This window comes from Canis lupus, chromosome 22, assembly GCF_003254725.2.
Source record: "Canis lupus dingo isolate Sandy chromosome 22, ASM325472v2, whole genome shotgun sequence".
In the NCBI taxonomy this organism is placed as follows: domain Eukaryota; kingdom Metazoa; phylum Chordata; class Mammalia; order Carnivora; family Canidae; genus Canis; species Canis lupus.
Genome location: NC_064264.1, coordinates 6,821,678 through 6,847,971, shown reverse-complemented (window position 1 = coordinate 6,847,971; position 26,294 = coordinate 6,821,678). Strand labels below are relative to the sequence as shown.

Genomic DNA, 26,294 nt, shown 5'->3' with positions numbered 1-26,294 from the left:
TGAGAAGCAACAAGAGGAAGGCTTTGTCCATGAAATAAACAAAGTGGGATGGGAGATGCATAAGTGGCAGCCAGCCCAGAACAATAAACCTAACCTCAGGGAGAGGCTAAAAGACCTACCTCCTGCCTAGCACCCCAGGAGGTCCTGAATCCTGACCCCTTCCTGGTCATCCCCTGGTCCCCAAGTTCTAGGATCTTGCTGAATAGCCTGAGGACAAGTGAGATGCTACAAAGAGACATTTCCAGAGGCTTCCTCTCTGGAAAGGTTTTGTCAAATTTCTGGGTATATGTAAGAAGCTTGGGCCACAGAAAGCCTGGGAAATCCATGAATACAAATACATCACTGGGGGAAATCCAGCTTTATATTTTTTAACAAAAGCCCCTTTTAAAAATGTCTTGGTTTTCAAAATGCTGCCTTTTCCAAATTACACTTACATAGTGGCATCAAACAAGAAAGCTCTTTGATAAAATTCTGCCTATTTCTGGAAGAGCGGAGATGAGAAAGATGTGGGTGGGAACCATGTTTGGTCACAGCTTCTTAGCTACTGAACTTTGATCGAGGGAGAAGGGACAAGACCATTATGCCACCAATTCATGGCCTCAAACTGAAACTTGCTAATAAATCATGTCTCTTCTATTTCATTAATGATCAGCAAATGATTAGAACTCTGGCCAAGAGGCCCAGAGATCAGGACAGAGTGTTAAGTAACAGCTGACTCTGTCAACTAAAAATAGTGCTTTGGATTTAAATGAATGACTCAGACTTGATTTCCTATGCTTGCCTCAGATAATACTGTACATGAGAGGGATCTTTTAAAATGTTTTTCTTTTATGTGAAAGAAGGGTTTTATTGCAACCATCTGGGCAGTGAGCTCATACTCAACTCTGTGGGAATTGGGTGCACCCATACTTCCACCTTTAAGGCCCCAGGGCCACTTGGCACTGTTGGCCTCCTAAGCACATCTGTGCACTTGACTCTCCAATCCAGGTCACCAAAGAACAAGAGGATGGTTCAGGAAGTTATGTTAGTTTTATATCATTTCCAGAAACTTCTCCCTTTATACTCTTCCCGTAATTCTCCTTCATAAGATGGGAGCAGTTAAAGGCTAACTAGTTAATGATGAATTACACAAGCTGAACAACCCAGGACAGTCCTCAGGAGAGAGAGTAAACAGAAGAACCAAATGTATTTTCTAGAATATGTCATATGCATAATGAATTTATGTATATGTTGGCCAAATCAACCAGGTAAATTTTTTTTTGAAGTTCAACCGGGTAATTTTTAATAAAGTCTACAATAAAACATACATTTGTGGTTCATTGGAGTAGAATGTTTTTTTATTGAATTTGTTAATTAATATTGGCTAATTGCATTGCTTTATGTGCTTTCCCTAATTTTAATCAGTATCACTATTTTTCAGGCCAATGAAGAATATTTAGGCTACGCATTCTCAAGGTTTTTGCCACTATTAGATGTTTACCCCTAGAGTTTCTGTTTTATGTGTGAGCTTCTCCTCCTCTCAAATATTTTCCCACCCCACAGCCAATCACCAGATCCCATTATATTAAGGAAACATACTATTTGCCTACACTCCCTGCCTGGCTCTTGGTGTGTTAGGTACCTCCTACCCATGAGAACAGACAATAGAGCCTGGGAAAAATTATGTGAGCTAGCTTTCCACAGAGATTGCAGGCCAACAATGCCTATTCTGAACCCAATTCCCAGTTCCAAGTGGGACAGCACAGGAAAGGGATACCACATTGAGAAATATACTGGAGTAGAAGCTGCATAGAATGATGTGTGATGAGGTTCAGAGGTTAGACCATGAGGCTTCAAGAGAAGTCACTGAGCCCAGAATTCACAACAGCTTTATGGCAGCATCATAAGCCTCAGACATAGGTGTGGAAAGGGCATATAAAGAGTGGACACAAAGCAGGCACAGCTGTTGAAGGCACTAGGCTTTAGAATCAGAGCCCCTAATAAAATTTTACTAAGAGTTTCCAACCTATAGGCCCCAGTCTGAATAAAACAAACTCTGCATGCAGATATGCAAGGAATGTTGTAGGTCTGCAGCCTTTAGGATGCATTGGTAGCACCAATAACTCTACCTATTCCTGGTCTCACCATTAGGTTTAGATCAGATGGTCAGTGAGCTGTGAAAAGCCTTTGTGAGGTCCAGAGATCCTTTGTAAGCTGACTGGCAGCTCCATAGGAAGGGAGCAAAACCTTTTTGCCTTACTTCATTGTGAACCTTTTCTCTGGTCTCATCACTTTGACCCAGGAATCTGTTATCAGACTCTTTCAGCTCCTGAGCCTCAACGTTAAGACCTATAGGAATCCTTTAGGATGTCTGCTGAGTGGCCTGTCTCTCCAAGTGAGGCCATTGCTTGCCTGTTAGGGTTTGGGGCCACTCTTGCCCTATCCACCCTTACCAGTCCCTGCATAAAGACCCTGCTGCTGACACCACCTTGTTGCAATGTCATTTGTAAATCTTTGCCAACACTCCAGAGCCAGAGCTTATACCATGTGCAGCAAGCACAGCCCCTCCCTGGAGGCGGCCTCCTCCTCCTCAAAGGGAGACAAGTGGACAGTTATGCAAACAGGAATGGAGACCATATTATGTGCCCCAATTAGGGTTCAACCCTGAGGAGAAATAGCATTCACTTATACGGAACAGCTGTGATTCAACTATCTTTCCCCATCTAACTAAAGGCAGGTGTAAGAGCTTCTCAGAAGGAAGGGAGAAGAGAGGGAGGGAAGCAGGGAAAGAATGGGACAACAGGCAGGGCAGAAGATAACCCCTCATCTTGTTATCTTGTTATTGCAAAAGTGTCACAGAAAATGACAGTGCCTGGAAAACTGCAAATAAGGCAGCTTATACCCTATGGCTCAAGGTGGGAATGGGGGCGAATGATGGGGTTCTTGTTTAAAAATTGCCTGGTAGAGAGTTACAGGCTTCTAAGTCATGTAATCTTTCAATAGGCTGGAGGGTGAATAGGTTACTCCCAGGGATTTCACTCCATCCTTGAATTCTTTTCTTAATGGATCTGTGATAAACTGCTGAAATATAGTGCCAGGCAGGAGCTGCAAAGTAGCCTAAGTGATGACAAATGAACATGAGAGAAGACACAGAAAAGGGCAGGATGTGAATTTTCTGGCACCAAAAGTAGAGCTTGCCCCCAGATCCTATTTTTCTGTTTTTACAAACCCTTGCCTAGATGACACCTTGAAATTTCCCTTTATTATAAACTTTCAAGTGATTCTAATCATTTAAAATCTAAGATTAATTCTTAATTTGTTAAATTCATTATCAAAAATTGGTAATCATAGTTCTTGTAGGTACATATGACAATATTATAAAAGTCTAAAAGTGAAATGTAGTTAAGATTATGGTTTTCTTGGACATATGATCCCCACATGAAGTTTCTTGCCTGAAGATAGGTTTAAGAGCACTTAGGAACTGATTCAATACGAAGGATGATGGTAACTATGCGATTTTAAATACAAATTGCCAAAGAAATAGTTCTCATTTATGGAAATAGAAAAGACCCCAGGGATCACTGGCTTGAGAGAAAGCTGATTTATTACATTTCGAGTGTGAGATGTTGGTAAAACACCAATTAGAAACAGTATCTTGGAAGTGGTGTTACCTGAAGAAAAGTTTGGAATTAGTCATATGACAAAAGCAAAGGAAGTAGATGAGATAAAAAAGGAAGAGATGATGAGGAAGCAGAGGAGGATGAGAAAAGAGCATCTGGAAAACCCAACTCTGAGGGGATCCACTGAAGACAAAGGCCCTGGAAGAGGAAGCAAAAGAAGGAACTGAAAAGAGAACAAAATGCATTTATGGAGGCCAAGGGAGGAATGTGGAGATAGGGCTTACAAGCCCAAGATGGTGGAGGTCTATTAGCTCTCTAGCGTCATCTCCTAGGACAGTCTCGTCAGCTGTCTCCAGGGCACTGGCCTCCTTGCCAGTTCTTGGACACTCAGACATCCTTCACCTTAGGGCCACAGGTCTGGCTATCGCCTCTGCCTGGAACATGCTCCCTTAGGTGTCTACATGGCTTCCTCTCTCATGTCCTTCAAGTCTGCTAAATTGTCACCTTCTTAGTGATCTCTAATTGACCACTCTTTGAACACTGAAACCTCCCAATACCTGCACCTCCCTGACTGCCTTATCCTCCTCTATCTTCCCTTTTTTACTATAGGACTACTTAATATACCAAATAATTTACTTACAATTTGTTTACCTAAAAATAATAATAATTTGTTATTTATCTTTTTGATGTCTGCCTCTACAGTCTAATAAAGCATAACCTTCACAAAGGCAGGAATCTTTGTTTTATTAACCTATCCTACGTGGCTGGAACAGTGCTTGGTATAAAGAAATACTCAGAGACTGTTGAATAATAAATAGAATAATAAAGAATAAATAGTGTTGGATAGTGCTGGGAAGGCAGGAAGAATGGGCAAGGTCGCTAGATTGATGTTTTTGGAAGTCCTTCACAGCCCTAGTGACAGTAGTTTCAGTAGAGTAATTGAGGGCTGGTTAAGTGGAAATGTGTAGTAGAAATGGAAGAAGCAAGGATCATAGAGCAAATTAATATTTGGGCATAATATTTAAAACGCTAGAATTGTAAGCAACTATTAGCTCTTTCTGATACTGGTATTAAAAGACAAATCTAAGGCACACACTTGGTTGGAAATCACAATGGGCTGGCCTGTGTTTAGTTGCAATTTAGAGGGTGGGATGTGACCTGCGATGTTTCTAAATCCATGCGATAATGAGCTGTTCTCTAAAGGACGTACACAGAGTGTTCAACATGACCTATTTTAAGACAATTCAATTTTTGCAAAATCCAAACCTACACATCACATGCATTAAGGGTGATGGATTTCAGATAGAGATAAGAGAGGAAGGGGAAGCAGGAAATGAGGAATGCAGCTAGGGCTCAACACAAAGCACAGGAAGAAGATAGTAGGGAAAAGACACCCCCTGCTGAGGGGAGGCGACAGTCTGGGCCTGCCCCAGAGAAAACAACCCTGTCCAAGGGGGACAGGGGAGGAGAGGGCACAGGGAGGAGGCCATTCTCGGAACTTAAGACAGCCAGAGGGGAACAACAAACTCAATTATAGGAAGATCTTCAGGAAGAGGATCTGTTGGAGGAGGGAGTATTTGGAACTTGAGACAGTGAATAAGCCAGAAATCAAGGAGTCAAAGAGAATGGGGAAAAAGAAAACCCTGAGGGCAGCCAAAGGAGGAATTAAAGCCATTTCAAGAACTTGCTCTAAGAATAGGTGACTATGCAAGGCCACGGAGAGAGCTAAGGGAGGAACTGGAGAAATAAAACAAAAATAAATAAAAGGAAGGGAGCAGAAAATCTGAGTACTTTCTGTATGAGAAACTGGAATGTGTTAAAGTATATGTGGAATTTGTTTGATAACTCATTACTTCATTCTGGTGTGCCATGTGCATTTGCATATGCAATATATAAATACCTTGTGAGGGTCAAATGAAGAGAGGTGGTATCTAGGAAGGGGAAAGGATGTCTGAATTAGTATTTGAACACAGAGAACCTGGAAAGTAGGCTCTCTGGAGTCCATTACCTGGTGGACATTGGAGCCTTTTGGGAAAAATTCCTAACACTTTTCCTATCTGGGATATAAAGCCTGATTACCAGGGCTAAACTAGCTTACTGTTTGTCTTGGTGAAAAGTCATCTCCTTTGTTTCACATCTGGAGTAGGTGGCACTGGGGTATTCAGCAATTGTTGGGGGTACTCCCCTGCCCCCATCTTAAGCCTTGGCAGGCTTTTCTTAACAACGATCACACAAGAATAATAGTTAACATTTACTTTGGGTTCCATGTCATGCACTGTGCTAAACTCTTTATAGATAGTAGATCCTCATTATTTGCAGATTCTATGTTTGCCTACTCACTAAAATTTATTTGTGACTCCAAAATCACAGGCTTTTCAGTCATTCATAGAGAAATGTAAAGAAAAATTTGAGTCCCCTGGCATGCACATGTGTTCCTAGCTGAGGTCAAATAGGGTAAGCTATCAACTGTCATTTTGCTGTCTGGTGGCATGATTTCACATTTTTGTGTGCTTTTTGTTGGTGATTCTGCTGTTTGGCAATGGCCCACAAGTGTAATGCCAAAGTGCTGTCCATTGTTCCTCAGCATGAGAAAGCTGTGATCTGCCTTAGGGAAATATAGGTATGTTAGATAAGCTTCATTCAGGCATGAGTTATGGTGCTGTTGGCCATGAGTTTAATGTTAAGGAATCAACAATATATATATGAAATAAGGTGTCTTTAAATAGAAACACACATAAAACCAGGGTATAAATTGTTCAGTTGACAAAAATGTGACCAGAGGCTCACAGGAATCTAACTCTTTTCCCTAAGGAGCGGTGGCCCAGAATTTGCTGTTTAAATGTTTGTGGGTGACTTTATAGAATAGAAATACCACAAATAAAAAGAAGTGATTGGACATTATTATTTCACTTATAGTCATAGCTCTAGAAAGCAATGCTATAAAGGCCACATTTCATAAAAATTCAGGCCTAGGGGAATCGTAGTCCTAGAAAGGTTAAATACTGCATTAAAAGCCATAATACTGGCAAGGAAGTAGAACCCAGCTCTGACTCTATCTCCAACTCATGGAAATTGTGCTACTCTGGTGTGAAGGTGGAAGCTGAGGGAAGTGTAGGATTGTACACAACGTAGGGAGGATTTTATCCGTGACCAAACATAAACCAACCCCAGGAGTCTCCTAGAAACTGTTTAATGGGAATTTAAAGTAAAACTGGAATTTCTGAAATCACAAGTAGACAAAGAACCAGGAAATCATTATTTGTTATTGTTACTATGACCTTAGTTTATATTCCCGAATGTTATGGCCTGGGGGAAACTTGAGGCTACACTTTGAAGAGAGTGAAACATTATAGAAATATGTGGCACGTTAGGAAAACACTGAGCTAGAAGCAGAAAGTTCTAGTCTTACTCCTAATTCTGCCAGGAATTTGCGGTCAGGCCTTAAGAAAGTCGTCTCTGTAGCTTTACACCTTTGCTGCCCCACCTGCAAAATGAAAATGTTGGTGGACAATTCCCGCTGCTCTTAGTTTTTTTTACAGAATTTATTTATTTATTCATAGACACAGAGAGAGAGAGTCAGAGACACAGGCAGAGGGAGAAGCATGCTCCATGCAGGGAGCCCGACATGAGACTCAATCCCAGGTCTCCAGGATCACACCCCAGGCTGCAAGTGGCACCAAACTGCTACACCACCGGGGCTGCCCTGCTTTTAGTTTTTATTATATTAAAACTACACAGCTCAGGATGGCTTTTAACTAGATAACTGTAAGTCCTCTTTTGTCTGGAATAGGCTTGTTTTATACCTTTGGTCCTGGTATATTATTAACAGCATCAGTTGTACAACTGTCTTGTGCTTAACCAGTGTTTGTTCCTTGTGCTTTCTTGGCTGGGTCAGACGCAGGACAGTCACTGCCCTTGCCTTAGTGGAGACCAGCTGGGCCTCCATCCAGCTGGTCTTCATCCAGATATAAGAGATTCTCAGTATCTGGTTATTGACTTACTTGGCTCCCACTTGCTGCCAGGTTCCTGGTCCATCTAACCTGGCTCTTTCCTCATACCTTGGGTCTTAAATATGAAGTGTCCTGTTGCCTAAGCCGGGAAAAATTCTGTTTCACTTTTTGGTCCCCACCCCTCCGCACAATTATGTCAATTGAACTGTGTAAAAGAAATCTTTAATATAGAGAAAAAATAATTTGATATAATACTGCCAACTCAAGGTCATAGTATGTCACAATACAACTATTCCTTGTTCTCTTAGATTTGATGCCTTTTTTAAAAAATCAAGTTACTTACAATTGTAATATAATTATATGAATGTTGATTGAGTATAACACAAATTAATCGAAAATGATAGCATTTAAAAAGCTAGATAGAGAAGGAAAAGGTTGAGACAAAAACTTCTGAAAGTCTTGAGTCTTTCTAAATGTACTGTTTCATTTTCTTGTTCTAACATAAGTTGCATGAATCACAATGCAAAAATCTTCACTTTTAAACAAAACATTATATTCTCCTTTACCCAAATTCTATAGAAATAAAACATAAAAGAGAAAATAAAATACTTAAACCTTATTCTTTTTCTTTTTCTGTTTAGCGGGTTAAAATACACTATGTAATTTTACTACATACACTATTGCTTAGCGAAGCATTTCTTCCTGCATAGTGAAATACAAACTTCAGTGTAGGCCATATTAAATAACCCTAAACTTTCTGAATATAGTATGGAAAATTATATCATCGATTATTTTAACTCTTTAATCTGTGTTCTGGTTCAAACTCTTCTTTTCTAAATTTCTGGGTAACTTTCAGCTATTCAACCCAGAAAATAGAATATGTTAATGATTAAACAAACATCACCAAACTGGTATCCTAATAGAAACACTGTGTTTTTATGTTGCTCACGGGTTCAAAATAAACAGCTCTCTGTAGCAATGTTTTCTGGAATGGAAAAATGCTTGTTTTCTGGAAAGACCTGTAGTTCAGAAAGAAGCATTGGAGAGAACTTGAACTGGTTGCAAGCCCAATCAACTAACTTGTGTCTGCTATTACAACCTTTTGGGACAATGTCAAGATGGGTTACTGGTTAAAAGATTGTATTCCTTGGAACTTGCCAGTCAGAAACTTAAATGGAAGTCTGTGTTGATGCTCTGAAACCTAGAAAACCCAAAAGACTCCACCCCAAGATTGCTAGAACTCATGCAGCAATTCGGCAGTGTGGCAGGATACAAAATCAATGCCCAGAAATCAGGGCATTTCTATACACTAACAATGACACTGAAGAAAGAGAAATTAAGGAATCAATCCCATTTATAATTGCACCCAAAAGCATAAGATACCTAGGAATAAACCTAACCAAAGAGGTAAAGGATCTATACCCTAAAAACTACAGAACACTCCTGAAGGAAATTGAGGAAGACACAAAGAGATGGAAAAATATTCCATGCTCATGGATTGGAAGAATTAATATTGTGAAAATGTCAATGCTACCCAGGGCAATGTACACATTTAATGCAATCCCTATCAAAATACCATGGACTTTCTTCAGAGAGTTGGAACAAATCATCCTAAGATTTGTGTGGAATCTGAAAAGACCCCAAATAGCCAGGGGAATATTGAAAAAGAAAACTGGAGCCGGGGGCATCACAATGCCAGATTTCAAGTTGTACTACAAAGCTGTGATCATCAAGACAGTGTGGTACTGGCACAAAAACAGACACATAAATCAACAGAACAGAATAGAGAATCCAGAAATGGGCCCTCAACTCTATGGTCAACTACTATTCGGCAAAGCAGGAAAGACTATCCACTGGAAAAAAGACAGTCTCTTCAGTAAATGGTGCTGGGAAAAGTGGACAGCCACGTGCAGAAGAATGAAACTAGACCATTCTCTTAAACCAGACACAAAGATAAACTCAAAATGGATGAAAGATCTAAATGTGAGACAAGAATCCATCAAAATCCTAGAGGAGAACACAGGCAACATCCTTTTTGAACTTGGCCACAGCAACTTCTTGCAAGATACATCTAAGAAGGCAAGGGAATCAAACGCAAAAATGAGTTATTGGGACTTAATCAAGATAAAAAGCTTCTGCAAAGCACAAGAAACAATCAACAAAATTAAAAGACAACCTACAGAATGGGAGAAGATATTTACAAATGACCTATCAGATAAAGGGCTAGTATCCAAGATCTAGAAAGAACTTATTTTTTTTAAAGATTTTATTTATTTATTCATGAGAGACACAGAGAGAGAGGCAGAGACACAGGCAAAAGGAGAAGCAGGCTCCATGCGGGGAGCCGGATGTGGGACTCGATCCCGGGACTCCAGGATCACCCCCTGGGCCGAAGGCAGGCGCTAAACCGCTGAGCCACCCAGGGATCCTAGAAAGAACAATCCTGGGTGGCGCAGCGGTTTAGCGCCTGCCTTTGGCCCAGGGCACGATCCTGGAGTCCCGAGATCTAGTCCCACGTTGGGCTCCCGGTGCATGGAGCCTGCTTCTCCCTCTGCCTGTGTCTCTGCCTTTCTCTCTCTCTCTGTGTGACTGTTAAAAATAAATAAAAATTTTTAAAAAATAAATCAAAACCACAATGAGGTACCACCTCACACCAGTGAGAATGGGGAAAATTAGTAAGACAGGAAACAATACATGTTGGAGAGGATGTGGAGAAAGGGGAACCCTCTTGCCCTATTGGTGGAAATATGACCTGGTGTAGCCACTCTGGAAAACTGTGTGGAGGGGCCTCAAAGTGTTAAAAATAGATCTGCCCTACGACCCAGCAATTGCACTGCTGGGGATTTACCCCAAAGATACAGATGCAGTGAAACGCCGGGACACCTGCACCCTGATGTTTATAGCAGCAATGTCCACAATAGCCACACTGTGGAAGGAGCCTCGGTGTCCATCGAAAGATGAATGAATAAAGAAGATGTGGTCTATGTATACAATGGAATATTCCTCAGCCATTAGAAACAACAAATACCTACCATTTGCTTTGATGTGGATGGACCCGGAGGGTATTATGCTGAGTGAAGTAAGTCAATCGGAGAAGGACAAACATTATATGGTCTCATTCATACGGGGAATATAAGAAATAGTGAAAGGGATTATAGGAAAAAGGAGAGAAAATGAGTGGGAAATATCAGTGAGGGAGACAGAACATGAGAGACTCCTAACTCTGGGAAACGAACAAGGGGTAGTGAGAGGGTGAGAGGGGAGGTGGGCTGGGGATGGGGTGACTGGGTGACAGGCACTGAGGGGGGCACTTGAGGGAATGAGCACTGGGTGTTATGCTATATGTTAGCAAATTGAAATCCAATGAAAACATATACAAAAAAACAAAACAAAACAAAACAAAACAAAAAAGTAGGCCCATGTCCCACCACAGTGCTTGCTCCATGGTCAGGAAATGGCCTGAGGAAGACCAAGGCCTGGCAGGGCCTCTCCTGGCCTACACCCTAAAAAGGAAGAAACCATCAGCAGCTTTTATCAGGTTCAGTTCAGAGTTTAAAATATCATTCCCCTATCTTTGCCCAAAAGGGGCAATCTGATCTTATGAGCAAACAGCGAAAGGCATTTTATATTCAAAAACATACACACACAAGAAACCCTGTTTGTTGTTGGTTTCAGTATTACTATTTCACAATTATCTTAATTTGAAATGCTAAATGTCAGGACATTTTTACTTTGTTTCTGAGGCATGTATTAAGTAAAAATCTTTTATGATGTTGGGCCTTTATGCTTCATCTGTTTTCTGTTAATAATCTTATTTGATTATGAAAAATGAAAGAAAATAAATGTTGCCCCTGCCTGGTGTCTGGTTCAGGATATTTGACTTTTAAATGTTGGCCTGAAGAAAAGAGAATGAAGTTGCTATTTGCTGAACTTGGAACTATGGAATTTGCTATATGTTTGCTGAATTCATTGGTACTGCTGCCTACTTATTACCCATTCTTCTTCCCAGCCACTTTCCCATTCTTTGAAAACTTCACCAACCTGTACCTCATTATGGGCATGATGATATGCATAGTTTCATCTTTCTCTTTTATCCAAAATTTTGGGTAAAATAAAAGTTTTTTTTTTTTTTTTCCATGAACCATTGGCAAAGATTGACTGGTCTAAGCCTGGAGATACAGACCATGTTTGAGACCAAAACAAAAAATTGAGGTAGGTGCAAATCCAGGCTCAGAGCCAAAAAGGCTAACCCATAGGCTTGATGTGGTGAAGTAAGTTGTGAGTTAGCACCCATAGACCCCGCTCCAGGGTCGGGACGTTTTTTCATCCTGTCTTGGATTTTCTGCTATAAGCAGGTGTCGTTGGCCCACCCCACATGAACAATCCTAGTGGGAGTAAAGCGCCACATGTGTTCTCTGTCACTGACTGGAGTCAAACAGGTGCTAGGAATCTTTGAGAGTTTTTACCCTCATAACTTTTATTTTCTTATGGTTAGAAACATGCAAGTAATTCTGTTTAATGGAAATTAGGAAGGAAAAAAGGGTGACTATGAAGGGTTTCATACCAGGTGTGGAACATAATATTCACATAAACTTGAGAGCTAGGAAATAAGAACACCCTGTACGAGGAAAAAATAAAAACGAGTCCTCTAAAACATTCCTGATAGACCCAAATATATTTAAAGTAACAAAAATAAGAAGAATTCCCTTTGGAATCACAAAATTGACAGATTAATAAAAAAAATGGATTCTATACTTCCTGTAAGGTGTTGTTCAGTGGGGTAGGGGGAACGGTCAGAGAATTCATTGAGTTTAAGGAGTTGACAAGATAATTTTCCTGACTGGGAGGAAATTATCAAGGTGAGAGGCTTAGGGGGAACGTTATATATTTTGACCAGGTTTCTTGTTCTTCTTCTATGATCTGGCCTTGAAAAGACAGATCATAGAGTAGGAGGGAGGGAGGGAGGGAGGGAGGGAGGGAGGGAGGGAGAGAGGGAGAGAGAGAGATGGGTAAATAGCTCTTTCAGAAAAGGTGAAAAATGGTGAATAGGGGAAGAAATGAAACCTGCAATAGCTTTCTAGTAGGAGGACAGAAAGGGAAACAGTAGAAAGAATTTCGTTTCCAGCTACTGGAGGTCCCAAGACAGGATCAGGATCTGAGACATGATCAGCAAGTCTTTGTGACGTAACAGAGGTGCCCCAGAAGGGAGAAGGAATAAGTGATGACTAATTATCATAGAAATCTCATAAAGATATTATGTTGTATTTAAGGGTATGCCTTTAAATTTCATTCTGTATTATATTGTGCTTTATATTTGGGAAATAATTTAATAAAAAATGAAATTGCTTTCTATAATGTATTTTTTTTATTTTAAAAAGCATTAACTAGCTATTTTTCTTCTTCTGTCACTTTTTCTTAATTAAGGAAAGCCTGTCTGCAAACCCTCTCTCTCCAGAGGAGGCATCAGTTTTTATGTGGTGGCATGTCCTATAATCTCAGATTGAACATACAAATAATAAGCCCTCATAAAACTGGCCTTGCACATCTACACCTATTAAGTGATGGCAAATGTTAAAACTTAGGCAAAACAAATACCCACTTGGATCATCATAAGGGAAAGAATACAAATTTGGGAGCAAGAGAGATCTGGGCTCAAATCCCAGATACAGAGTAACCAGCTGTGTCCCTGTAACCTCCGCAAGCTTAGTTCACCATCTGTATTGACTATAATTCCTAGTAAGCTGTACTGTTGTAGGAATTAGGTGTAATATATTCAAAGTACTAACATAGTGACACACAGAGCTTTAGGACCTCACTTGGAGCTCATTACTGTTATTACAGGATACTCTAAGACCATATTTTAGAACTATGGATACTAGCTATATATGTTGAGTATTTTTTAAATCTAGTGATTTTAAAAACCCTTTGATCACCTAAATCATAAAATCATAACACAGCTTTCTCAAAAATGGTTTTTAGAAATAGTAAAAGGTACAAAATTTCTATTTAAGCTAGAAATATTTTTGGCCTCACCTAGGCTGACCAATTGTCCTGGTTTGTCCTGAATTGAAGGAGTCACTGGGATGTGGAACCTTTAGTACTAAAATTACAGGTGAAGCATCATGAATTAGTCACCCTAGCCCCAGCTTGCAGGTATTTGGCTTTTATACTACAACGGTTCTCAAAGTGGGGTCCTTGCACCAGTAGCCTCACCTAGAAACTTATTAGAAATGCAAATCCTTGGGAACCAACTCAGACGTACTGAATCAGAAAGTCCTGGGATAGAGCCCAGTAGTCTGTGTTTATATAAGTCCTCTAGGTGACTTTGATACATGTGGTATGCTAAGGTTTGAGAAACATTTTTCTATAATATGTCACTTATCCCAGATTAAGACATTTTATAGGGAAGACTAGAAAGAAGCAATATATTAAGCCTATTTCCATTTGTTTCAGACATATATGAGTCAAAATTTTCATAGCTGGTAGTCCCTGTTATTAAAATTTTCCGAGTTCCCTGAGGAATAAGGAATGAGCAAGAAAACAAGGTACAACTAGCATAACAGTTCAGCTCAGGAAGTAAGTTGTATCTTGTTAAAGGTTGCAACCTTTTGAAGGAAGTTTGCTAAGGAGGGTGGAACTACGCAAACTAAAATACAGGTTATAGTCACCTATAACCCCTATTTTTGCAAGATATCACTCAGTCAGTATCCAGGAGTGGGGTTAGGGCAGGAAGAGTGTGGGTAGGACTAAATAGTATCTCTGGAAGCCTTCCAAGAGGCTTCCAAACACCCAAGAGCCTCTCAAACTAATTTTAGTCTCTCCAGCAACCACACAAATCAGTTCCTCAGGAAGGCTCAGGTTACTTTTGCAAAGCAATCAGGGGTATTTGCATAATCCTCCATCGTATGACTTTAAGTATTTGAATGTCTAGAACAAGATTGTGCAACAATTCCCTTTATGCCCATAATACTGGAATCTTCATAACAAGCTGCTTAGTAGCTTACAGAGTTTTCTCAGTGAAGGGCTACCTCTTTCTGTGGGGAATGGGGAAAGGTAAAACAAATAGCCGATTAATATCATTATGATGATTGTAAATGATTAGCAGAACTAGTGGAAAGTCTTTAAACTTTAGTTGTCACCACTATTCCAATGGGACAGGAAGCAAATGGGACTGTTAGCTAATGACCCAGGTGATATGACTGGATTATTTTTCATTGATTGCCTTGTTTTTTGCATAAAAATATGACATAAGTACATATCATGAAATTTGCCACAGATCCTAATTTTTCTTCCCATCTGAGGTCTAACCATGTCCTTCTTTCCTAAGAAAGCTGATCTCTCTGACCAGAGATGAAATTGACCGTGGCTCCCTCAAACTCTACCTTCTTCCCTCATCCTACTGTGAAGTCCTAGAGATCAGTCCTTTTCTTGCTAAACCCAAGGAAGGGAAATGCCAAAGTTGCTGCGGAAGTCCTGCTAGCCTTTGTCTCAGTTGAAAACATATGTCTTTTCTATTATGCCCCATTGAAATGTTGGAAATATTTGACTCATAAATACGGTATCATCAGTTCTATACCTACCTAGGATTTGTAGGTCTTCCTGTTTGATTCTGGTGAGCTAAGCTGTGTTCCAAGTAGGCACTTTGTTAATGTCATTACTGTTCCAGCAAGTCAGTTACATTAGTAATCTCAGAGGCAATCATTAAATACATAGTGGGTAACCTTCCTACAGTCTCCATGGTATTTTCCATTAGTTAGTAAAGAAAAAGAGATATTGGAGTTTCTTCACAATATAATAAGTAAACCATACTACAAACACTACAGATTAGAGATACCCACAACTTGTTATTCCAAAAATTGGAAAATAGCATCTTTACTTTGTTTCAAATCCTCAACCCTGGTGGTGGTTTGAAAGTTATGGCAGACATAATCCCTATGTCGTTTTAGGAAGGATAGGTAAACATGGAATTATTCACCTTTAAAACTAGGAGGTATGAATATAGAGGGTGGAATTTGGGTCTTTATCACCATTCCCGGTTTCTGTTTAATTCTGCTTTTCTCAACTTTCAAATCAGTGGGAGAGAGGGAAGGGCCATACCTTTGTGACTCTTCCTAAAGAATAGGGTTGGTTTTTGGACAGAAAGATAGACTCCCTCTCCTAACTACAAGACTCTTCTCCATCATTGGCTCAGGGTGCACAACACTCCAGAATTCAAGGAAATAAAGTTGTTTTTCTGTTATTTCTCTTTTCTTTGATCTGGGATCAATGCAAGAAGAAATCAAAAGGTGAAAGGTGAAGAAAAACCAGAGAATTCAAGCAAGTTCATGCTGGGAGGTGTGGCCTCACCATCATCTATTTCCAAGAAAAGGGCCCAAAAATGCCTTACGTGATGCTCAGCTAGAACCATCATCATTTCCTATCATTGTTAGCATAGCTAAGCTCCAGCTCTGAGCCAGGAATCAAAAAGAACCCTCCCTGTATCTGTCTTAATAAATCTCCTTAATACTTATGGAGCATTTTCCTCCATAAAGCTCCATTCAAGGCTTGGTCCCATCCTGAGGTACAGTCTTTGTAAGCTCTGTGATCAAGGGGCCCTGTAAGGTGTATCTTCTGACTTGGTCTAAGCACAGGACCTAAAAGCAAAACTGCCAAGATCTACTTGCTGGGGCTAACTACTTATTGACTCCAATGTCACACACCAGTTTATTACTTTTAGTTATAGAGCAAAAGAGAATCATGCTGCATATCAGTGACAAATGTTCAGCTCTCATCTGTCATCTGTTGTTTGCTTGTTTGTTTTTGCTCTCTTTCTACATGAGAAGACATTTAATCATGGACCCACTGGGAAAACAGCATTGTCTGGCCTCTGAAGGCTGAGATTTTTAGCTCTCTTATCAGAGCAAATGTGAAAGAATTGAATAATAAAATTCAAATGATACTGAGTTGCTTCAAATCTAAAGATACTTTAGCCCTTTCTCACTGTCTTTAAGTAATATGGTACACAGAATGAAGCCCAAAATAATAACTTTGAAGTCTAAAAGGTTTAAATTATTTTATGTGTTCAAATTTTTACTTTGCAGCTCCTTTCAAGAGCCTAATTATTATAATCCAATTGCGTGATTAAAAAATTACATGCTGCTAAAAACAATTACATTAGATGCTTCCAATGGGATAAATATGCTCAAAGATTTAAGATGTGAAGACCAAATTTACAGAAGATACCAACTCTGTAAGACTTCTTATTTGGTCAAATATAGTTTTATTGCCAAAACCTATGAGATATAATAAGAATAGAATTAAATCTTTCCAATGAGAGATTACAAGATGGAAGAAATATATTTATAGTGAAAACAAGTCATAAAGTTAGATTGTGACTAAGAGAAGGAGAAAAGGGGGGGGGGAAGCAATTGTTAAATGCTTGCTAGGAGGAAAGAGATTTAAATACTTTACCTCATTTAACTGTTAGGCCAATCCCGTAGTGGTATTAATGTTCCCACTTTGAATTGAGGTAATTGTGAATTAAGGAAGTTGGGAACTGAGACCGAAGAGCCAGAGAGATGGAGATAAAACCATCAGTTTTCTTACTGATAAAAATGGCTGCAAAGCACAGCTCCACATGTGCGGCCAAATGGGCTTGCTTCAGTCCACAATTAGGAATTCTTGCCTTCCTGTTTCCTGACTCAGCAGGACCATCCTGGAGAACTTCCCCTCCAGGGACAGAGACTGCTCTGGAAAGCTTACCACAAAAGTGAGGAGCCAGTGAGTAAACTGGAAACAGGCTGAGGGAAGGAGAAATCAAATTGTGGGGCCAAATGCACTGGGTTCTTTCTTGCTCCGCTTCCACGTCAGAGAATTTGTTCCTCTTCCTCTGAGGAGGCCAGTGAAGGAGGTAGAAAGAAGCAAGGATGCTCCTCCCACCCTTTCCCTCCTAGAAAGTGGGTGGAAGGGGTGCCCGGGTGGGTCAGTCAGTGAAGGATCTGTCTTCGGCTCAGGTCATGATCCCAGGGTCCTGGGATCAAGCCCTGAGTTGGGCTCCCTGCTCAGCAGGGAGTCTGCTTCTCCCTCACTCTCTGCCTGCAGTTCCACCTGCTTGTTCTCTCTCTCTGTCAAATAAATAAAAGAAAGTGAGTAAAAATCTCTTGTCCAAGGAAACGTGAGGAATGAGAAAACATTGTTGCTTCTTCAAGCAAACCCCTCACCACACTCTTTCCAGGGACTGAGGCCCATGCACTGCTACTGAATTGTGCCCAGGGAGAACATTCCAGTCTCTTCTCTATTCTAGGGCTGGCAGTGTGGCTTGATGGTTAAAGGCATGGGGTATTGAATCACTGAGCTGGGTTTGAATGCTGGTTCTACTAGTTATAAGGCCTTAAGCAAGTTTCTTAATCTCTCTAAACCTCATTTTTCTAAGTCAAAAACAAAAATAGTTATCTCCTCAGGGGTGGTTGTGAGGACAGTGACTAATACTTAGTATGTATTTTGTATGTTAGTCAGCTATTGTCCTGGACATAATTTCTTCTAAGCAAAGCCTCTAGCAAGCACATAATGAACTAATTACAGGACCTGATTTAAGCTCTGAGAGGTCATTGCTTGCAGTATTTCACTCTGTGGTAGATAGGAAGAAATGAGGTAACAAGTTTAGACCAGGGAGGGCATAGGAAAGGTGAGCTGTGTTTGCCAAACAACCCCCTAAAGTGCTCCTTCCACATTCTCTTTCTTCAGTATTATAGTTTTTTCTTCTTTGCCTGCGCTCCTCACCTCTGTCTGTCCCTTCTCTCCTTTCCCCTCTCCCTCATCCTTCCCCACTCTTCTGCCCCCCTTTCCCTTTCCAGCAAGCTGAATTCCAGACTTGATAACCATTATCTCACCTGATTCAGTAAAGCAAACGTCCTCCATCGTTCCTTTCTGATTTAATTATTGTAGGATCAGAATGTAACCTCCTCCTCTGGAAAAAAAAACACACACACACAACACCACCACCACACACACATGAGAATTCAGAGGCAAAGGTTTGGTCTAATTTCATTGTTATCAAGAGAGGGACAGGAGGAGACTCATGCAGAAGAGACACTGGGAGGCACTATGTGGTTGAGCCTGACAGACGCTCTGGTGTTGGGTCATAGGTTGAATCCAGACTTGAAAACCATTCTTTTCTAAAAGCCTTGAGTGTTTGGGCTGCAAAAGTCTATGCAAGGAGTTACTAATTTGGGAAGAATTTATGATTTTCCAGAAGTAAAGAGTAAAGTTTCAACTACTACCTTTTCTCTCTTACCTTAGGATATCTTTGTTCTATCATAGTCTTAAGACCAATAAGCTGCTTACAAGAATAGCGTTTGTAATTTCTTGCCTTACCAGCACTTCAATTCTAGAAGAGGAGCTCAAAGCTGCCAAGGAAATTTAACTCCTCACCATAGAGGCATTGAGGTCTGCTTCTGAGTTAAATCACTGCCTTCTGGAACACCCCTTATAAATAACTGTGAAGCATGACTATTAAAAATAATTTATCCTTGACCATAAAATAGGGAAACAATATATGAATTTCATTATCATACAAGCATAAGTAACCAAACATAGCCTCATTATTTCTTTAGAAATCACATCCCGTCTAGTTTCTTAAGGATCCAAGTGTGCAAGAAAGGAAGAGAGCAATTATTGTTTAGTTCCCTGGATTCCAGGAACAGAAGGGACTGAAGTAACATTTAATGAGCACCTGCTGTATGCCACCTGTTTCGCATATGTTATCTCAATTTATCCTTACAACTACTTTATAAGGTAGATACATTTTATTTCCATTTTAAGTGAGGATATCATGGCTCACAGCATTTTGTTAAAATACTACAATCAGAAAGTGAAGGGGCCAGGATGTTGACACATGTCTCATCAATACCAAAGTCCATGTGCTTTCCAGTGTGAAATGGTACTCCTCAAACGGAGTGGAATCTGGCTGCATTCCTGAGCTTGGATTTCCCACAGCAATGAACACCTTCCTGTAATTCATAGTAAAAGTCTTTCCACTTACTGTAGTTGAACTATTTACAAAATTATCAGACTGGATTCAACTGTCCTATGTATACATGTGCTGATGCAGCTGAGAAGATAAACAGGTTGCTGAGGTTCTTCCATCCTGGAATATTTGTGAAGTCTGTTCCTTCCTTTGCAGCTCAAATCCTACATTCCAAGGTTCAGACCAACCTTAGGTTTTCGTCACTGCCTTAGCAGCCACCCTTTGCTTGAAGTGAGATGATCCCAGTTCTGGTCACTGTATGCAACATCTCTAGTCATTCTTATTACCCACAGCAATGCATAGTTGTTTAAAGGCATATACCCAGGAATCCTAAGTGTTTGGACAGTCTTTTTTTAAAGATTTTGTTTATTTATTCATGAGAGAAACAGAGAGAGAGAGGGAGAGACACAGGCAGAGGGAGAAGCAGGCTTCATGCAGGAAACCTGACATGGGACTCGATCCTGGGTCTCCGGGATCACGCCCTGGGCTGAAGGTGGCACTAAACCACTGAGCCACCCAGGCTGCCCAGTGTTTGGACACTCTTATTTGTGATCAAGCCTTTTCAATATCATCATTCAGGAGTTCCTTATTGTATTCATTTCTAGATTTGTTGTAACAGATTACCCTAACCTGGATGACTTAAAATAATAGAAATTTATTCTTTCAAAGTTCTGTAGGCAAGAAGTTAAAAATCAAGGTATTAATGGAGTCATGTTCTCTCTGAAGGCACTAGAGAAGGGCCTTCCTTACCTCTTCCTAGTTTCTGGCAATCCTTGGTTTGCAGCTGCATCACTCTAATCCCTGATTCTTCCCTGTGTTTCTGTGTCCCTGTCTTTCCTCTTATAAGGACATCAGTCATTGGATTTAGTGCCCAGTCTAATCCAGTATGACTTGATCTCAAATAAGTACTTCTACAAAGACCTTATTTTCACATAAAGTCACATTCTGAGGTTCTAGACAAATATAATTGGGAGGCACTTTACAACCTACTATACTCAGGGACCTTACTAACCCTCACTCTGCACAGATCCTGTGGTTTGCCTGGTGGTGTCAAGGTGGGGGGTGTCAAGGCTGACAGTAAAGCTATTGTTTGTCCTGGATTCCAAACTGGCTCTGAAATACCCTGGGAGCCTATTAACATAAAGTACTATTTCTTATTGTGGAGATTACAACAGAACATTCACTGGGTTCCTTAGTTGTTATGAAACAGGTGATAGATTTAACTTGCTTGGAAGTCTAGAACATATTTTACAATATCTGATACATAGTTCATTACACTTTAAAGCAATAGAAAAAAATACCCTAAAGATGTTGAAAATAAGGCATAAAGCTCATATGGCAGTCAAAGAAGAAAGATGTCAATTTGAAAGAGGACAGAAATAGCTTTTTAAAAATTGCCTTGACAAAAAAAAAAAGGATAATGAATTATAAATTGTGCTTGCCAAAGTATAGCTCTCATAGACCACCATGTATATGGTATTTTTTCCAAGTTGAAAATGAATCAGGGGGTTGAAGTCACTTGAAAGATTTTTTTTTTAATTCACTTACATCTAAATTGTAGCAGTTCCGCCCACCCTCATATACAATGCCAATGGAAATTCTGACAAGCTGGTCAACACATGTCTAAAGGCAGAATCAAGGTTTTGTAATATACAGCTGAGTTATATTGGAGAGAAAGCAAGGACACTTTGCTTATTATCCTCCATTAGCCAAGCTAGATTTATAGCTCAAAACAGCAATCACAAAAACCTGGAGAGCAGACCAGGAGCTTGGACTGATGCAAATCACTTCAAATAAACCTTAAGAAGCTTGCTGGATATAATTATTATAATAACCTTAAAAATATCACTTCACCAAATGTTTTTTTTTAATCTGAAAAGAAGTAAGCCAGACTGGAAACAATCTGGAACACTCTACTTTTGCTATATTTACCTTTTTCCATAAGAATGGGAAGGCTCAGAATAAGGATATACATGGGCCTGGGGAGATCTGTCCCTCCCTGAATCTAAAGATTTACAAAGAAATGGGAGAAGCAGGTATTGCTAAATAGGCCTCAGGGGATATGAATACTTTGAAGCCTATTTTATAATTGTGCATGCTCTTGGATTATTGAGCTTGTCTAGCAGGCTACAATAATGCCATAAACAATGTTTGTCAGGAAGCACCATAGATTAGTTAACAGCATGGACTTGAGAAACAGACAGACTTATGAATAAGTTCCTCCTATGTCTCTATGACAAGAAATTAATTTCTCTGCCTTTTATCATATTGAAATCAGAGCTTATGAGACTATTACATAAAGTTAATATATGGCTTAAATAAGATAACATATGAAAAATGAATGGCACATAGTAAGTGTTCAATAAATGTTAGCATTTACTAGAAACTCTTATTTGTTTTATTTTACTTCTGGAATATATAGGGGCTACTCTTTAAAGACTTAGTTATTAACTCAAGCACAATGTAAAAATCCATCTTTTCAGTGGGATTTGTACTACAAAATGCATAGGAGCATTGCCTAAAGGTTTGTGTTGAGGTTCCCTGAACTGTTATGTAATGGGAAGTTCAAAAACTCCAAAGTTAGCAAATCTGCATTGGAGTCCTACTGCCACTAACAAATCAGCCCAACTTCTTTGGGCCCAATTCCTCATCAGTAAATTCTAGTTCCAGAATGCTAGGTTTGTAGCTATAACTAATATGACAGGTGAGCCTATAGAGAGGACAGGTGGGAGGCCATAGAACTGAAATGAGGACAGATGGCCAGTAGGGTTAGGATACAGGTAGATAGTAAAGTTTAAGAAAGATAAAAAAAAGGGTAAAAGAAGAGGAGAATCAAATGGTCATCCCTATGAGGGATGAAGAAGACAAAGGGGGAAAAAAAGAGGGAGAAGAGGAAGGAAAGTGGAAGGAAAAAAATAAAAAAGAGGGTGGAGTAAGAATCTCTGTTCTGCTTGGTTATGTAAATGATTAGGAATAGCTGGATCCTTATAACCTTACTGAGAGCTCAGTGTTGGGACTAACAGTGGCCAAGCAGCCAGTCTGAAGAGTCCTTGTGAAGTCAGCATGGTTGTGCCTTTCCTTTCCAAGAATTTGGATGTGGAGATACCAAGTTTATTTAACGTGGGATCAGATGGGTAAAAGGAAAACTGAAACCAACCATCTTAGAAAAGGAAATGGAAAACAGAGGGGAGGAAGTTATTGCAGAAATAATTGAAAGAAACTTCCCTGAAGTGAGGAACATGAGTATTTGGACAAAAGAGTTCTTCAAATGCACAGCAGCATGATAAAATGAAAGAGACAGCACAACTCACAACATCCTGAAATGTCATTACATTCATGAACAATAAAACATATTTAAGTTTCCAAGAGGAAAAATCAGGTCACATGATAGACTGGGAATTAGAATGGCATCAATCTTTCAAGGATGACATTGAAAGCTGGAAGATATTACAACAATGCCTTTTCATCTGCAAGAGACTATTTTCTGACCTAGATTGTATACCCAAACAAACATTCAATTGAGCATTTTTAGATGTAGTCTGTCTCAAACATTCACTTTTTACACACAATTTCTTGGGAAGCAACAAGTTGATGTGTTCTACTTTATTAAGAAAAAAGGAAGGAAGGAGGATGGGAGGGAGGAAGGAAAGAAGGAAGGAAGGAAAGAAAGAAAGAAAGAAATTGATTTTGGAAACATGGCTTGAGAGAAGCAAAGGGAATTACCAGCCTGCCTGTGAGGGTAAGTCCTCAAGGATCCTAGAAACAGTGAAGATTGGAACCAGAAGACAAAGGACTATAGGAAGGTTGTGGGAAGGGAGAAACTGAAACTGGTATCACTTGATGCATCTGATGATGTTGAGTGGCTATTTCAGGTGGAGATTTGGAAAAGGAATTAATAAAAAGTAAATAGAAGATGGAATATATATGTAAAACATAAAAATAACAAATGAGAGAGGGAAAGTTGCCTAAGAAAATAGAATCATACTAAATTACATAGCTCAGCTCTGAACATTTTTATTGTCATAACAATATAAGCATTAAATACTTATTTAATCACAAATTGTGATATGACTGGGGGGGAATGAATAGGAAGGTATGTGTTGAGAGTAGCTTAGGAGAGTAAATTCTCATATACCAATTTGGAAATTCAATATGTAGTAACAAAATGTTGGAAAACAACCAAAAAATAGATAGAAGCATATTATAAAAGTGAACTTGAAGGACCAAATAAACAGAGTTAAAAGAGTTAATAACTCTTATTAATAAGGCTTAATAAGGTTAATATGGCTACCCCTGAGGATCAGGAATCTGGGAAAAAAATGCCACTTTTTTCATAGTTATTGTTTTAAACCTCATAGTAATATTTGAGTTTTAAAACTGTATGTATTGATCACTATAATGAATATAAAAAATAAATTTTTTTATTTTTTTATTTAATAAATTAATTTTTATTGGTGTTCAATTTTAAAAAATAAATTTAAAGTATATTTGCAATGTAGAGAAAACCATACCTTGCTGTGACGACAGCTGCAAAAACCCAGAAAATCCCTAACAGATAAACAATATATCTTCACTTTACCTATGAAGAAATTGAGGCCCAGAGAAATTGTGCAAGCTGACATAGTTACCAAATGACAGAGCCAGGGACTAAACCCAGTCATTCTGATTTCATATTCAAGCTTCACAATATCTTCCTGCTTCTCATTATCTTTTACCTTACATTTGCCACACTGCTTTAAGTATCACCCACACAGTAGCAACTAAAAAAAACCCTGAATATACAAAATTACATCCTTCATTAGTCGTGTCTGAGCCTACTGAACAGAATCTAATGTTATCTTAGGTCTCATTTGCATCTTTGGTTTGGTGACATCCCAAGGAACAGAGATGAAAATTCAGGTGGGTCTAAAGCTTTTCCTAACAGATAAATGCTTCTCATTAGAGCATCCCAAGACACAAGGAATGGATTTCATAGCTTTACGAATGTTCTTAATTTGATTCAGTGCTCGTGGGAAATAACATTTCTATTTGCTCTCAAGACATGATTGCATTAAATCCTAATGATGTACCAGACGTGGGGTTGGACAAGAATATTTTAATTGAGTGTCAACTATGCTATTGGAGCACTCATCTAGACTTCCTTTTTCAAAAAGCTTGAACTAAGGTTTGATGAACTCTCAGTTCTTTCTATTAGTTTGATAGAACCCCTGATAATACTGCCTCCTTCCACAGTGCAAGGCTTCACTAGCCTTCTTGGTAACCAGATACCTCGTTTCCTTCAGCACTAGTTCCTGGAAGTGTCATTATGATGTCTGCAATTTGCAAAACTCAGTGGCAGCTCCGGTAAAATAAACAAAATCTAATTATGTCAAAATTGGACCTTGCCTGAAGTAAGATGATTGGTTTTCATTCTATATGTGCACCCAGAAAGATGGTAAATGTCAAGTTGTTTCTTAGAAAACTTTATAAAAAGAATTTGTAGGAAAAATTTAGACTGAGTTGCTATGTATCCTATCAATTTGACCTCTGTAGTCTAAGTCCTTGGGTATTAGGTTTATTAGCCTTTGGAATTTTATGCAAAATGGGCATGAATGTGTGTTTTGGAAAAAGATGTTACAGAACTTTTGCCAAAATTGTAAAAGAGGTTCATAACCCTCAAAACATAATCATTCTTTTACCTAAAGAAATGAAGTCCATGTGGAATTCTTTAATTAGACTCTTCTTGGTGGAAATATAGAATTTTTAAAATAGGTATCAGTAAATTTTCAAGAGATAATATTAATTATGTCCTCTCATTATTATTCAGTTCTTTCATATTTCTGGAACTATGAATCTCAAAATTCATTTATAACATTTTTCACATCATTTCATGTCCTCTCTCACCTCAGCCCCCAAATTTCTTTTTTTTCTAGGTTTTTTTTTTAATGGTAAGTAGGCATTCTATTTATGTATGTATATATGTATTTAATTTTTAAATTCTTTATTTAAATTCAATTCAGTTAACATACACCGTATTATTAGTTTCAGGGTAGAATCTAATGATTCATCAGTTGCGTATAACACCCAGTGCTCATTACATCAAGTGTTCTCTTTAATGCCCATCACCCAGTTACCCTATACCACCTCCCTCTAGCAACCCTCACATTGTTTCCTAGAGTTCAGAGTCTCTTATGGTTTGCCTCCCTCTCTATTTTCATCTTATTTTATTTTTACTTACCTTCCCCTATGTATGTACATGTTTTGTTTCTTAAATTCCACATATGAGTGAAATCATATAGTATGTCTTTCTCGAACTGACTTATTTCACTTGGCATTAAACCCTCTAGTTCCAAAAAAAAAAAAAAAAAAAAACCCTCTAGTTCCATCCACGTCTCTTTTTTTTTTTCCTCCTAGCTTTTGAGCATTCATATGAGATTATCAATAAGTAGTACTTTTTATTGTGGCTTCCTAATTAAGTTTTCTATTTCTTTCTCTGGTTGCATACTGAACATAATTAATTGAAAAGTAAAAATCTCAAGCATTATATTATTTGGTGATGTCATCAATGTCACCATTCTCATCTTTCTTGTTGTTTCAGTGATCAGAAGCAGGTTTTATGTTATCTCTGCTAGAGCTCTCCAAAAGCTTTTTCCATTTGGCAATTATAGAGAATAGAAAGAATCAACTCAACTATGAGTGTATGACCTGACATTTTGCACCCTCTTTTTAATATCTAAGACATTTTGTCATTGTTAAATTTAA

At 39.0% G+C, this 26,294-nt stretch overlaps 1 protein-coding gene across 4 annotated transcripts in view; it reads left to right on the top strand.

Moving 5' to 3' along the window:
• LACC1 (laccase domain containing 1) overlaps positions 1-26,294 on the top strand; it is a 182,046-nt gene that overhangs the window by 112,507 nt on the left and 43,245 nt on the right. The window lies entirely within an intron of this gene.